This window comes from Paramormyrops kingsleyae, chromosome 25 (genome assembly GCF_048594095.1).
Source record: "Paramormyrops kingsleyae isolate MSU_618 chromosome 25, PKINGS_0.4, whole genome shotgun sequence".
Classification (NCBI taxonomy): Eukaryota; Metazoa; Chordata; class Actinopteri; order Osteoglossiformes; family Mormyridae; genus Paramormyrops; species Paramormyrops kingsleyae.
The window spans coordinates 10,072,865-10,084,999 of NC_132821.1; the positions used below are offsets into that span (position 1 = coordinate 10,072,865).

Sequence of the window (12,135 nt, forward strand, 5' to 3'; positions counted from 1 at the left end):
TCACTTACTCAAGCGGTTAACATCAACATCTGAGATGAGGGGTAACAGACTTCGGAAGGGCCTGACAATCTGTACGGATGCCTAGAATGAGGTCTGTTTGAGCTCCTACCTCAGGCTATAAAGCCAAATTAAGCATCAAATTAAAGCACAACATTTGTGGTCCACACAGAGACCAGACACATGTCAATAGCCCCAGCAGTTTTAGAGTAACCCTTCAAAATATTTGGAGCATTATAGACTGGGCCACTACCTATCTGATGCGTGGCACACTGACCTGTAATACACCGCAAATACACCAAAGCACGTGACGAACTGAAACACACAGCCCGTCTACTCAAATAATCACGCTTTTATTTTACAGTTTGCAAGGGAATTAGCAGGATAACCTTAGCAAAATCACAGAGGTCAAAGCAATGACAGACAATATAAAATGTACACAGGCAAATAAAGCTGACAACCTACAGTATTTGTGGAGCATAAAAACATGATGACCGTTTTAAGGAAAAATAACCTCAACTATTTTACCAGTGCGACCCACAGGTTACTTACTGAAGCGGTTAACATCAACATCTGAGATGACGGGTAACAGACTTCAGAAGGGCTAATTATGATATATATAGTTGATATACAATTAGAGTATTAAGCTTGTCCTAACTTATATTAAATTATAAAGTTATTAAACTTATATTAGACATATTATATATATGATGTTATTTATCAAAGACATTGAGCACTAAACAATGGAGATGACAATTGGAAATTCAACTAAAAGTAAGTAATAAGCAGAAGAAAACAGGGAACAGGGCCACACAGGCAAGTTAGCTGTAGTTGTGAGCAAATTACAATGATGCAAATATTTTTAATCCAACTATTTAGTTACAAATTCCTCAGCCTGGGAGTCATCAGCATTTGAATCAAGCAGGTCAGTTACTCAAGTCGTTAACATCGGCTTCTGAGATGAGGGCTATTGTTTCCTTGATTGCTGTTTTTCACCTCTCTGCGATGCACATGCACGGCTACCCATCCCCCAACTATCTGCCAGCGCAACAATTAGGCTGAGATCAGGTAAACAGAGTGACTAAAATAAATGTATTAAACAACCAGTAATGCCGAGCAATACACCAAAATATTCGGAACATTATACACTGAGTCTATCCTGCTAATATTAGTAGTCACTGTATGTCAATTTGTCTGTGTCACAACAGTACGGATTAGAACAATATGTGGTACCATCAGTAATGCGATCTGGGCCCTTTAAGGCTGGCTCGCTCCAATTAGTGAGCGAGTGCTTTCAGGCAGAAATTTCAGGGTCAAAACGGCGAAATCGAAATTGGATCATACTGGCAATATTGCTCAGAATCGCTGTAGCTGTCCGATGGGTATGCGGGGCGTTGCAGTTGCTTACCGCGACCGACAAATAAGAAAGCAAACATTCTTTATTATCATCCTATGTATTTTAAATTACGATCTTCCACATTAATCAAGAGAGTGTAAAACGTAAATTATTACAGCTCCAATAGCTTATATTAAAGTCACCCAAGAGTCACAACATGGTTTTGAAATGGCAAAGACAGACAGAAATTAAATGTATATGAGCAAGCTGTCACGCCCCGCTCCGTCCGCTCCCGATGTGTGCCACGCCCATCTCATTACCTCCTGTTTCGCCCTAATTGTTCCCACCTGTAGCTCGTTCTGTTACCTAGTCTTGTGTATTTAGTCCGAGTCTCAGTCTGTATTCCCGAGATCTGTCATTGTAGTGTCTCGTTGTGGTGTCCGTACCTGTCCGTCCCTCCATTAAAACCCACGTTTCCCTATCTCCTTGCTGCGATTCGCCTGCTTCCTTGTTCGCCTCCCCGCCGGCGTGACAGAATGACAGATCTCTCGGAAGATACGAAGCAGCAGTCCGAGCACCGCCGGCTCGGACTGCTGCAGGACTTCGTATACTGGCATGCCCAGCCCGAGGTACAGCAGGACCCGGTAGCCCTGGAGCTGGCTAGCCGGGGCCGGGACCTGCTCCGGGAGGAGCGCCCGTCAGGGCAGGACTACCCCCTGACCAAAGCCCGGAAGTACCTCCGTCGGCTACAACGCCGGCTCGCCAAGCAAAGGGAGAAGCACCAGGAGGAGACTCCGTCGCTCTTCATAGGAGCCTGCTATCTCCTCCCCGCCTTTGAGGACACCGTTGCTACGAGCCTGGCCGGCTCGCATCCGGAGCGTCTGGGGCCAGGCGGAATTCGCGCCGTACTGGACGGCATTCCCCGGGTTCCCAAAGCCCTGAAAGGGAGGGCGCCCACGCGCTCAGCACCCTTCCTGCCGGCTCCGGACCTGCGTGTTCCGGATCTGCCCGCGGCATCGCCTGCTGCTGATGCCTCCGCCGATCCGCCCGCGGCATCGCCTGCTGCTGATGCCTCCGCCGATCCGCCCGCGGCTGCGCTGCCTGCTGCCGCCGCCGATCTGCCCGCGGCTGCGCTGCCTGCTGCCGCCGCCGATCTGCCCGCGGCTGCGCTGCCTGCTGCCGCCGCCGATCTGCCCGCGGCTGTGCTGCCTGCAGCCCCGCCTGCGGCAGCCGCCGCGATGCCAGCAGCACCGCTCGACTTGCCAGTCCTGCCTGTCTTCTCTGCTGCAGCTTAATTGAATTTTTCTTATTTCTTTACCCCCCCATAGGCACGCCATTCTGAAAGAGAAGCATCCACTCTCTCCGGAAGACTGCTGGGCTGTGCTGAGGGCTGCCAAGAAAGATTTCTTGGCAGTCCTCGGTAAAGTGTATCCAGAAAAGGGCTCCCTGGAATCCACGGAGTGCTGCCTCGTGCTGTACTACCTGGAGGCTGTTGTTATTTTGAAACACCTCCAGCGACCAGGAGTGGTAGAGCACATGACTGTAAGTATTATAAATCTTTTTGTTGCCCTCACTGTCACTTCACTGCCATTACTCTTATTTACTGGTGTAACGCCCTTGTCCTGTGCAGGTGGAGGAGTGGATGACTAGGACCACAGACGAGTCGGGCTATGCAGTCATTGGTGTGAAGGAGCATAAGACGTCTGCACACCAAGTGGCCTGCTTTGCCTTGCCCAATGAGGAGGAGATGGTAAGTTTATCACATTGGATGAGATTAATTTCACATTTCCTGCTAGAACCAAGCAAGTCACACTCAAAAGCAGATATTTAATCTTCCTGTTACTACTCTGCCAACAGTGGTTCGACATCTATTTTACTCGGGTGCGACCTCAGCTCCTGGCCTGCAAAAGGAGCCAGATGAATAAGGATTATGATGAATAAGGAAATGTGAAATAAAGTGACACTTTTCTAGTATAATTGTTTTGGGTTTTTTTTTGACAATGTATAAAGTTTAAGACCTTGTCGTTGCCCCAAGTATTACAGTAGTTTAAGTGCGACACACAGGTCACTTACTCAAGCGGTTAACATCAACATCTGAGATGAGGGGTAACAGACTTCGGAAGGGCCTGACAATCTGTACGGATGCCTAGAATGAGGTCTGTTTGAGCTCCTACCTCAGGCTATAAAGCCAAATTAAGCATCAAATTAAAGCACAACATTTGTGGTCCACACAGAGACCAGACACATGTCAATAGCCCCAGCAGTTTTAGAGTAACCCTTCAAAATATTTGGAGCATTATAGACTGGGCCACTACCTATCTGATGCGTGGCACACTGACCTGTAATACACCGCAAATACACCAAAGCACGTGACGAACTGAAACACACAGCCCGTCTACTCAAATAATCACGCTTTTATTTTACAGTTTGCAAGGGAATTAGCAGGATAACCTTAGCAAAATCACAGAGGTCAAAGCAATGACAGACAATATAAAATGTACACAGGCAAATAAAGCTGACAACCTACAGTATTTGTGGAGCATAAAAACATGATGACCGTTTTAAGGAAAAATAACCTCAACTATTTTACCAGTGCGACCCACAGGTTACTTACTGAAGCGGTTAACATCAACATCTGAGATGACGGGTAACAGACTTCAGAAGGGCTAATTATGATATATATAGTTGATATACAATTAGAGTATTAAGCTTGTCCTAACTTATATTAAATTATAAAGTTATTAAACTTATATTAGACATATTATATATATGATGTTATTTATCAAAGACATTGAGCACTAAACAATGGAGATGACAATTGGAAATTCAACTAAAAGTAAGTAATAAGCAGAAGAAAACAGGGAACAGGGCCACACAGGCAAGTTAGCTGTAGTTGTGAGCAAATTACAATGATGCAAATATTTTTAATCCAACTATTTAGTTACAAATTCCTCAGCCTGGGAGTCATCAGCATTTGAATCAAGCAGGTCAGTTACTCAAGTCGTTAACATCGGCTTCTGAGATGAGGGCTATTGTTTCCTTGATTGCTGTTTTTCACCTCTCTGCGATGCACATGCACGGCTACCCATCCCCCAACTATCTGCCAGCGCAACAATTAGGCTGAGATCAGGTAAACAGAGTGACTAAAATAAATGTATTAAACAACCAGTAATGCCGAGCAATACACCAAAATATTCGGAACATTATACACTGAGTCTATCCTGCTAATATTAGTAGTCACTGTATGTCAATTTGTCTGTGTCACAACAGTACGGATTAGAACAATATGTGGTACCATCAGTAATGCGATCTGGGCCCTTTAAGGCTGGCTCGCTCCAATTAGTGAGCGAGTGCTTTCAGGCAGAAATTTCAGGGTCAAAACGGCGAAATCGAAATTGGATCATACTGGCAATATTGCTCAGAATCGCTGTAGCTGTCCGATGGGTATGCGGGGCGTTGCAGTTGCTTACCGCGACCGACAAATAAGAAAGCAAACATTCTTTATTATCATCCTATGTATTTTAAATTACGATCTTCCACATTAATCAAGAGAGTGTAAAACGTAAATTATTACAGCTCCAATAGCTTATATTAAAGTCACCCAAGAGTCACAACATGGTTTTGAAATGGCAAAGACAGACAGAAATTAAATGTATATGAGCAAGCTGTCACGCCCCGCTCCGTCCGCTCCCGATGTGTGCCACGCCCATCTCATTACCTCCTGTTTCGCCCTAATTGTTCCCACCTGTAGCTCGTTCTGTTACCTAGTCTTGTGTATTTAGTCCGAGTCTCAGTCTGTATTCCCGAGATCTGTCATTGTAGTGTCTCGTTGTGGTGTCCGTACCTGTCCGTCCCTCCATTAAAACCCACGTTTCCCTATCTCCTTGCTGCGATTCGCCTGCTTCCTTGTTCGCCTCCCCGCCGGCGTGACAGAATGACAGATCTCTCGGAAGATACGAAGCAGCAGTCCGAGCACCGCCGGCTCGGACTGCTGCAGGACTTCGTATACTGGCATGCCCAGCCCGAGGTACAGCAGGACCCGGTAGCCCTGGAGCTGGCTAGCCGGGGCCGGGACCTGCTCCGGGAGGAGCGCCCGTCAGGGCAGGACTACCCCCTGACCAAAGCCCGGAAGTACCTCCGTCGGCTACAACGCCGGCTCGCCAAGCAAAGGGAGAAGCACCAGGAGGAGACTCCGTCGCTCTTCATAGGAGCCTGCTATCTCCTCCCCGCCTTTGAGGACACCGTTGCTACGAGCCTGGCCGGCTCGCATCCGGAGCGTCTGGGGCCAGGCGGAATTCGCGCCGTACTGGACGGCATTCCCCGGGTTCCCAAAGCCCTGAAAGGGAGGGCGCCCACGCGCTCAGCACCCTTCCTGCCGGCTCCGGACCTGCGTGTTCCGGATCTGCCCGCGGCATCGCCTGCTGCTGATGCCTCCGCCGATCCGCCCGCGGCATCGCCTGCTGCTGATGCCTCCGCCGATCCGCCCGCGGCTGCGCTGCCTGCTGCCGCCGCCGATCTGCCCGCGGCTGCGCTGCCTGCTGCCGCCGCCGATCTGCCCGCGGCTGCGCTGCCTGCTGCCGCCGCCGATCTGCCCGCGGCTGTGCTGCCTGCAGCCCCGCCTGCGGCAGCCGCCGCGATGCCAGCAGCACCGCTCGACTTGCCAGTCCTGCCTGTCTTCTCTGCTGCAGCTGCCGCTGCTCTGCCGGCGGCACCGCCTGCTGCAGCTTCCGCCGCTTCGTCAGCGGCGCCACTCATCCTGCCTGTCTTCCCTGCTGCAGCTGCCGCCGCTCTGCCTGCGGCACCGCCTGCTGCAGCTTCCGCCGCCTTGTCAGCGGCACCTCCTGTTCTGCCTGACCCGTCTGTCCCATTGGACCCGCTTGTCCTGCCTGGCTTACCTACAGTCCCGGTGGCTGGCCGCGTGGAGGCTACGCCCGCCGAGGCGCCCCCTGCTGGCCGCGTGCTGGTGGCGCCCGCCGAGGCGCCCCCTGCTGGCCGCGTGGAGGCTGCGCCCGCCGAGGCGCCCCCTGCTGGCCGCGTGCTGGTGGCGCCCGCCGAGGCGCCCCCTGCTGGCCGCGTGGAGGCTGCGCCCGCCGAGGCGCCCCCTGCTGGCCGCGTGCTGGTGGCGCCCGCCGGGGTGTCCCTCTCTGGCGCGCCCGGAGTGCGCGCCTTTGGGGGGGGGTTCTGCCCCGCGACGGCGCCCCCTGCTGGCCGCGGGAGGGCAACGCCCATCCTGCCGGCACCTGAACTGCCTGTTCTGCCGGCACCAGAACTGCCTGCCCTGCCGGCACCTGAACTGCCTGTTCTGCCGGCACCGGATCTGCCTGCTGCAGCATCCCACAGGGTCCCGGAACCACAGCCCTGTCTGGAGGAGAGCAGCAGGTTTCGCGTCCTGCAGGAACAGTACTGGCGGGTGGTTGGCGAACCCGCCAGAAAAGACTCCCCGGAGGCAGCTCCGCTCCTGGAGCAACTCCGCAGGGAGTTTGCCAGGGCAGCCCCTGACTCCCCACTCCCACAGCTAGCCGGGGTAGAAGAAACCCTGAGGCAGCTGCTCCGTATGCGGCCTGCTGCCGCCGCTCCTCCTGCGGCGCCTGTCCAGCTGGCCGCCGTTCCCGTCCTGCCCGCGGCCCCGCCTGAGGCCGCCGTTCCAGTCCTGCCCGCGGCCCCACCTGAGGCCGCCGTTCCTGTCTTGCCCGTGACCTCACCTGAGGCCCTGCCTCGACTTCCCCCAGACCTGCTCATTGTCCCCGAGGAGGTCCCACACTGCTTGGCTGCCGCTCCTTCCTCCGGGGAGGAGGAAGGCCTGGAATGGGATCCCTCTGGGATTGCCCTATGGACCTCCATTGAGACTCCCTCTCCCTTACCCCGGCAAGACCGACACCACCCAGGACCCCGCCTGTCAGTGTCCCGTAAGGGACGGGGACACAGGCGTCGGGCCTGGGTCCCGCCCGCCCTGCCCCCTGGCTCGCCCGTTCGGCCCCTAGCTGTGGCTCGGTGGCTGCCTGCGGGTCCTGCGCCTCGGGGTCGGCGGTCGCCGCCGGGTCCCCCCCTGGTTCCTGGGTGCCGGTCCTCGGTCCCGCCTCCGGCTCCCGGTCGGCCGCCTCCGGGCCCCCCTGCTCCGGCTTGGCGTCGGACGGCGCCTTCGCCGGCTCCGGCTGCGCCTCCGCCTGCCGCGGCTTCCCCCTCCTGCCTGCCTTTCCTGGTGTTCCCTCCTGCTCCCTCCTGGTCCCCTCCGTCACTCCCTCGTCCCGTCCCCTTGGTCCCTGGGTGGTCCCCTCCTGCTCCCTTCTCCCTCTCCCCTGCGGCCCCTCCGGCCGCTGCCCGTCGCCCGCTTGGGCCTTTTCGTGCTCCCCTTGTTCCTCCTCCCTTTCCGTTCGTCCCGCCTGTTTCTCCTTCTGGTCCCTTTGTCCCTCCTTTTGGCACCCCTGGCCCTTTCGTGTCGCCTGTGGGTGTTCCCCCTGTGTCTCCCTTCTGGGTCTGTCTCTCCGCCTTCCCTGTTCTCTGTCAGGTCCTGTCCTTCGTTTCGTCCCTGTTCGTCTTTTGCGTCTCCGTCCTGTTTCCTGGGTTTGGTTGACGTTCTGTTTTGTCTTTCAGGTCCTGTTCCCTCGTCCCGTCCGTCGCCTCCTCCCTGGCGCGCCCGGTGTGCGCACCTTTGGGGGGGGGTTATGTCACGCCCCGCTCCGTCCGCTCCCGATGTGTGCCACGCCCATCTCATTACCTCCTGTTTCGCCCTAATTGTTCCCACCTGTAGCTCGTTCTGTTACCTAGTCTTGTGTATTTAGTCCGAGTCTCAGTCTGTATTCCCGAGATCTGTCATTGTAGTGTCTCGTTGTGGTGTCCGTACCTGTCCGTCCCTCCATTAAAACCCACGTTTCCCTATCTCCTTGCTGCGATTCGCCTGCTTCCTTGTTCGCCTCCCCGCCGGCGTGACACAAGCAACATAAGGGATCTGTTGTTTGGGTAAATTATATTGTAGTATACTATATATATGTGGTGTGGTGGCGAATTCGTGCAGAAATTTCAGGGTAAAATAAAAAAAATAAAAAAAAAAATTCAGGGTAAATACGGCGAAATCGAAATTGGATCATACTGCCAATATTGTGTAGCGGATATAAAGATCCGTAGTTTTTATTTTAAAGTTTCCCTGCTAGTCTCTGGGCTCGCTGGATCATGCGGTCATGCCTTAGCCTATCTAATGAGTAGCGTTGCTGGGCGGGTCTCTGGTGGTGAGGGGAGCGGTAAAATAAGGTCGGTTGGGCGAAGTGGAAGCACAGTCGCGTGAAGGTTTTTTTTTTTTTTTTTTTACTTTTTACAAGGAATCGCGGCTAGTATAGTTGGAGCCCGGCTTCGTTTTGGCAGGACGAAAGTCTGTTGTTTTTTTTTGTTTGTGTTGGAGTTAGGGATTATTGGGGCTGCGCCATCCCAAGCGGAGAGCGTGGCGGGCAGCCTGGTGTGCATACGCCGGACGCCATCTCGGTCTGCAGCGGAAGACAGAGACGCGGAGGGGCTGTTTGAGTGGTGTCGACGACAGCGGGTATGACGAGTGGCATCTTCGGGAGTCTAAGTCGTGTCCTGGCATCCGGTGGAACTGAAGGAGATGGGGAATATCGTGGAGGAGGGCACCCGGATTAGCGGTGCTGAAGTGGAGGCAGCGCGCGCCGGTTTTGAGATCCAGGGCCCCGGAGCTGTGTTACACGGGCGTATACTCGGGCAATTTCGACCTCGGATGCAGCGCGAGTGAGTGACCCTGCCATACAGAGGCCTCCCCCTACAACTCATCTCGACCCATTCCGTCGTTGACTGGTAAACCTGCTCCTTTTCTTCACTCTCCTCAATCGGGTGAAGGTCTCGGCAAAGTTGCAGATCTGGACAATTGTATGCATAAGTGTGTGTTGGATGTAATTAAACGCAGTCGAAGTGTTTGTTTAATGTCATTCACGCGCTGTATTTTGAATAGGTGAATGACGATTGGTATTGTGCTATGCTTTGCTGTGTAACCCTGAGATGTTTTCTTTCTTTTTTTCCCCCGTTTTGAGTTAAATCTGTCTTTTTCTGTTATTGATGACAACGGGACAAATTGGTGAATTGCTAAAACAGGGGATGTTTGAATTATTCAATTTCCTCTGCGTCATCGGGGCCTAATTCAGCTCTGTGGCCTGAAGTATTTTCTTTCATGCCGTCCGTTTTATAGCTTGCTGTTTAAGGTTGGAGGACAGCGGAAAGAGAAGCGACCTTTCCGTTTACAATAAATCACTCGTTTGTGTTTAGGGTGGTTTATGCGTTCAAACATTGTGTAACTACCCGGGGGTAGGGGCGTCGCACCCGACGTGCTAGGTTTTGGGAGTGCAGGGTTGTCGGCAGATTATATCGGTACCCGGCCGAAAACGTATATACTTCAGGGTGCCACCGTGTCCATTTTTGTCCCCTGAACCTGCCTTCCAACACCCTCCCGCAGCAGGACGGGTAAAACATATTTGCACACGCAAATACTGGGACTAAAAGAACTCGGGGTGAGGGACTCAGATCCTCTCATTACTTAGTCTCCCTGGGTAGAATAACCGCCAGTTTTCCCCTACCAAGGCGGGGCGAAATTTCTCCGCTACAATTGCTCAGAATCGCTGTAGCTTTCCGATGGTATGCGGGGCGTTGCGGTTGCTTAGCGTGACCGACGCATAAGAAAGCAAACATTCTTTATTATCATCCTATGTATGTTAAATTACGATCTTCCACATTAATCAAGGTATTGTAAATGTTGGAGTACGCCGCTCCACCGGGTCCGGATGAGAAGGGAACACGCAAAGGAGACTCTCAGTTTGATTATAAATGATGCTTTTATTTAGTAATGCATTCTATTGTTAATGCCTCTTATTGCTTTAATGCGAGCCGGCTCGGGAACAGACTGCCTACACACCCCCAGTGTGTCAGCTCAGCGTGTTCTGGGTGGTAAAGCTTTACGCAGTCTTATATACTTGCATTATTCTGGGTTACTTCCTTGTTACATTGTAGCACACAAGCAAAAGAATAAAAGTCAAGCTGGTATATTTCCATTACGCAGTCTCTCATATCTACTGGGTTCTCAGAATCTTTGTTGTTCACAGGTGCAGACATACTTCTCGGAACAAGATTCCATATAAGGGGCAAGCAGAACATTCGTGGTTATAGGTGTGAGACTGTTCTATGCTTTTTGCAGCAGCTCAATGTTTTGCAGACATATTTCCTGTTGCGCACTCTGTCAGCTCTCCTGCCTGCCACCCCCACAATTCCCCCTTTTGATCTCTGACCAGAGATCACCCTAGGACTACAGGATTTTTGGGTATCCCCCTTTTGATCTCCGCTAGGAGATCACTTTTGGAACACCGTCTCGTCCTGGTCCTCTTCGGGCCCGAAGCCGAGGAGGGGCATCATGTGAAATCCTGGGGGTTCACGCTTCTCTATGGCGGAGGAGATCAGGCGGACTGACAGAGCACGTAGGCAGGGGATGCAGCAGCACCCGCAAGTGACTAATATTGCAGCAAATGTAGCCATAGATATGAGAAGCGAAGCCACCACATCTTTCCACTGTCCAAACATGGAGGTCAGCCAATCATCCCAGACATTGTGAATCCCAGACTGCTCGTGCATGGTTTTTGAGAGTGTTCGCAACCCCTCTAAAGCTTTGGTGACGGACCCGTCAGGGGCAGTATTGTTGGGAATGTAGGTACAACAAACATCTCCAAACATAGCGCAAACACCTCCTTTCTCGGCCAGTAACATATCTAGTGCCAATCGGTTTTGAACGGCCATCAAGGAGGTAGGCCCCAGCTGTTCTGCAAGGCCCTCTATCGCGTCTCTGGTAAGGTTAGATAAACGTAACACGTTATAGTGAACGTAATTGATTCGGTCCACGTTTTTATTGGGGGTGATCGGAAAAAGTGCTGACAGTATGGGAATATTCTCAAACCCCCCTGCTACCTGGTTTGCCAATTTGAATTCATCGGGAACACCCCTGGGCACTCCTATGGCGTCTATGTAGGTGGGGGAATTCACTGTGGGATCAAAAGACGGAAGGTCTCGCTTCCGCAGGACGTGTCTCCTACGCCGCCTGGTCAGAGCGCTTGGTGAGGTGGTACTGGCCCTGGGTCGGACCACCCGTTCTCCTATTAACATCAGCGGCGCCCCCAGGCGCACCAGGGCACAGAGACCCCTTGCCTCCCGTGGGAGCCTTGTTCGAAGGCTTTGCTGGCCGCAGTAATAATAGAGCCCTGCTCTGGCCCAGTGGCCGATTACGTGACCAGCCGTCTCATTACTGAAGATGGAACCACACCAGTCCACCGGTATGTCCCCCACCTCAATACCGCCAGTGAAGTTGTAACAGGTGTAGTTGCCTTCCCCTTTGTGAGGGGTGAATGGTCCTGGTTTTGTCCTATTTTCTATGGGAGGGTAAATAGACGCCAGAGTGGTACAGTTAGGAGGGCTGGCCTCCCGGGTGAGACCGAGCATGCAGCCGTACCCCCACTTGTCTAAAGGGAATATTGGGGCTGGCTCTGTGAGAAGTTGGGGACGAGCTGAAGCGCAGGCTACACACCCTTCCATATTCTGTTCGCGGGCTGTCTCGGCCATCCAATTCAACCAGAGATTACTGTCCTTATATCCTGTGGCTAGTTCTAAAATGTCTAGGGGATTTAACGTGGTGTAGTCTACCTGCACTACTCGGGTGTCGTTTGTGGTTTGACCTGGGCCCTTTACGGGATACCCAGAAGGTCTGTCGGCCGTTCTGGGAGGATCCACAAAATCAATCCTGATCACTCCCCATGGATCTTTCCCGG

The 12,135-nt window shown here is 52.8% G+C and overlaps 1 long non-coding RNA gene across 1 annotated transcript; it reads left to right on the forward strand.

Annotated features, from left to right (window-relative positions):
• The first annotated feature begins 2,765 nt into the window (after positions 1 to 2,765).
• Positions 2,766 to 3,262, forward strand: LOC140582694 (uncharacterized). Its single transcript, XR_011985511.1, has 3 exons — positions 2,766 to 2,875; positions 2,964 to 3,083; positions 3,191 to 3,262. It is a non-coding gene; the product is annotated as an uncharacterized lncRNA (long non-coding RNA).
• Positions 3,263 to 12,135: the final 8,873 nt, after the last annotated feature.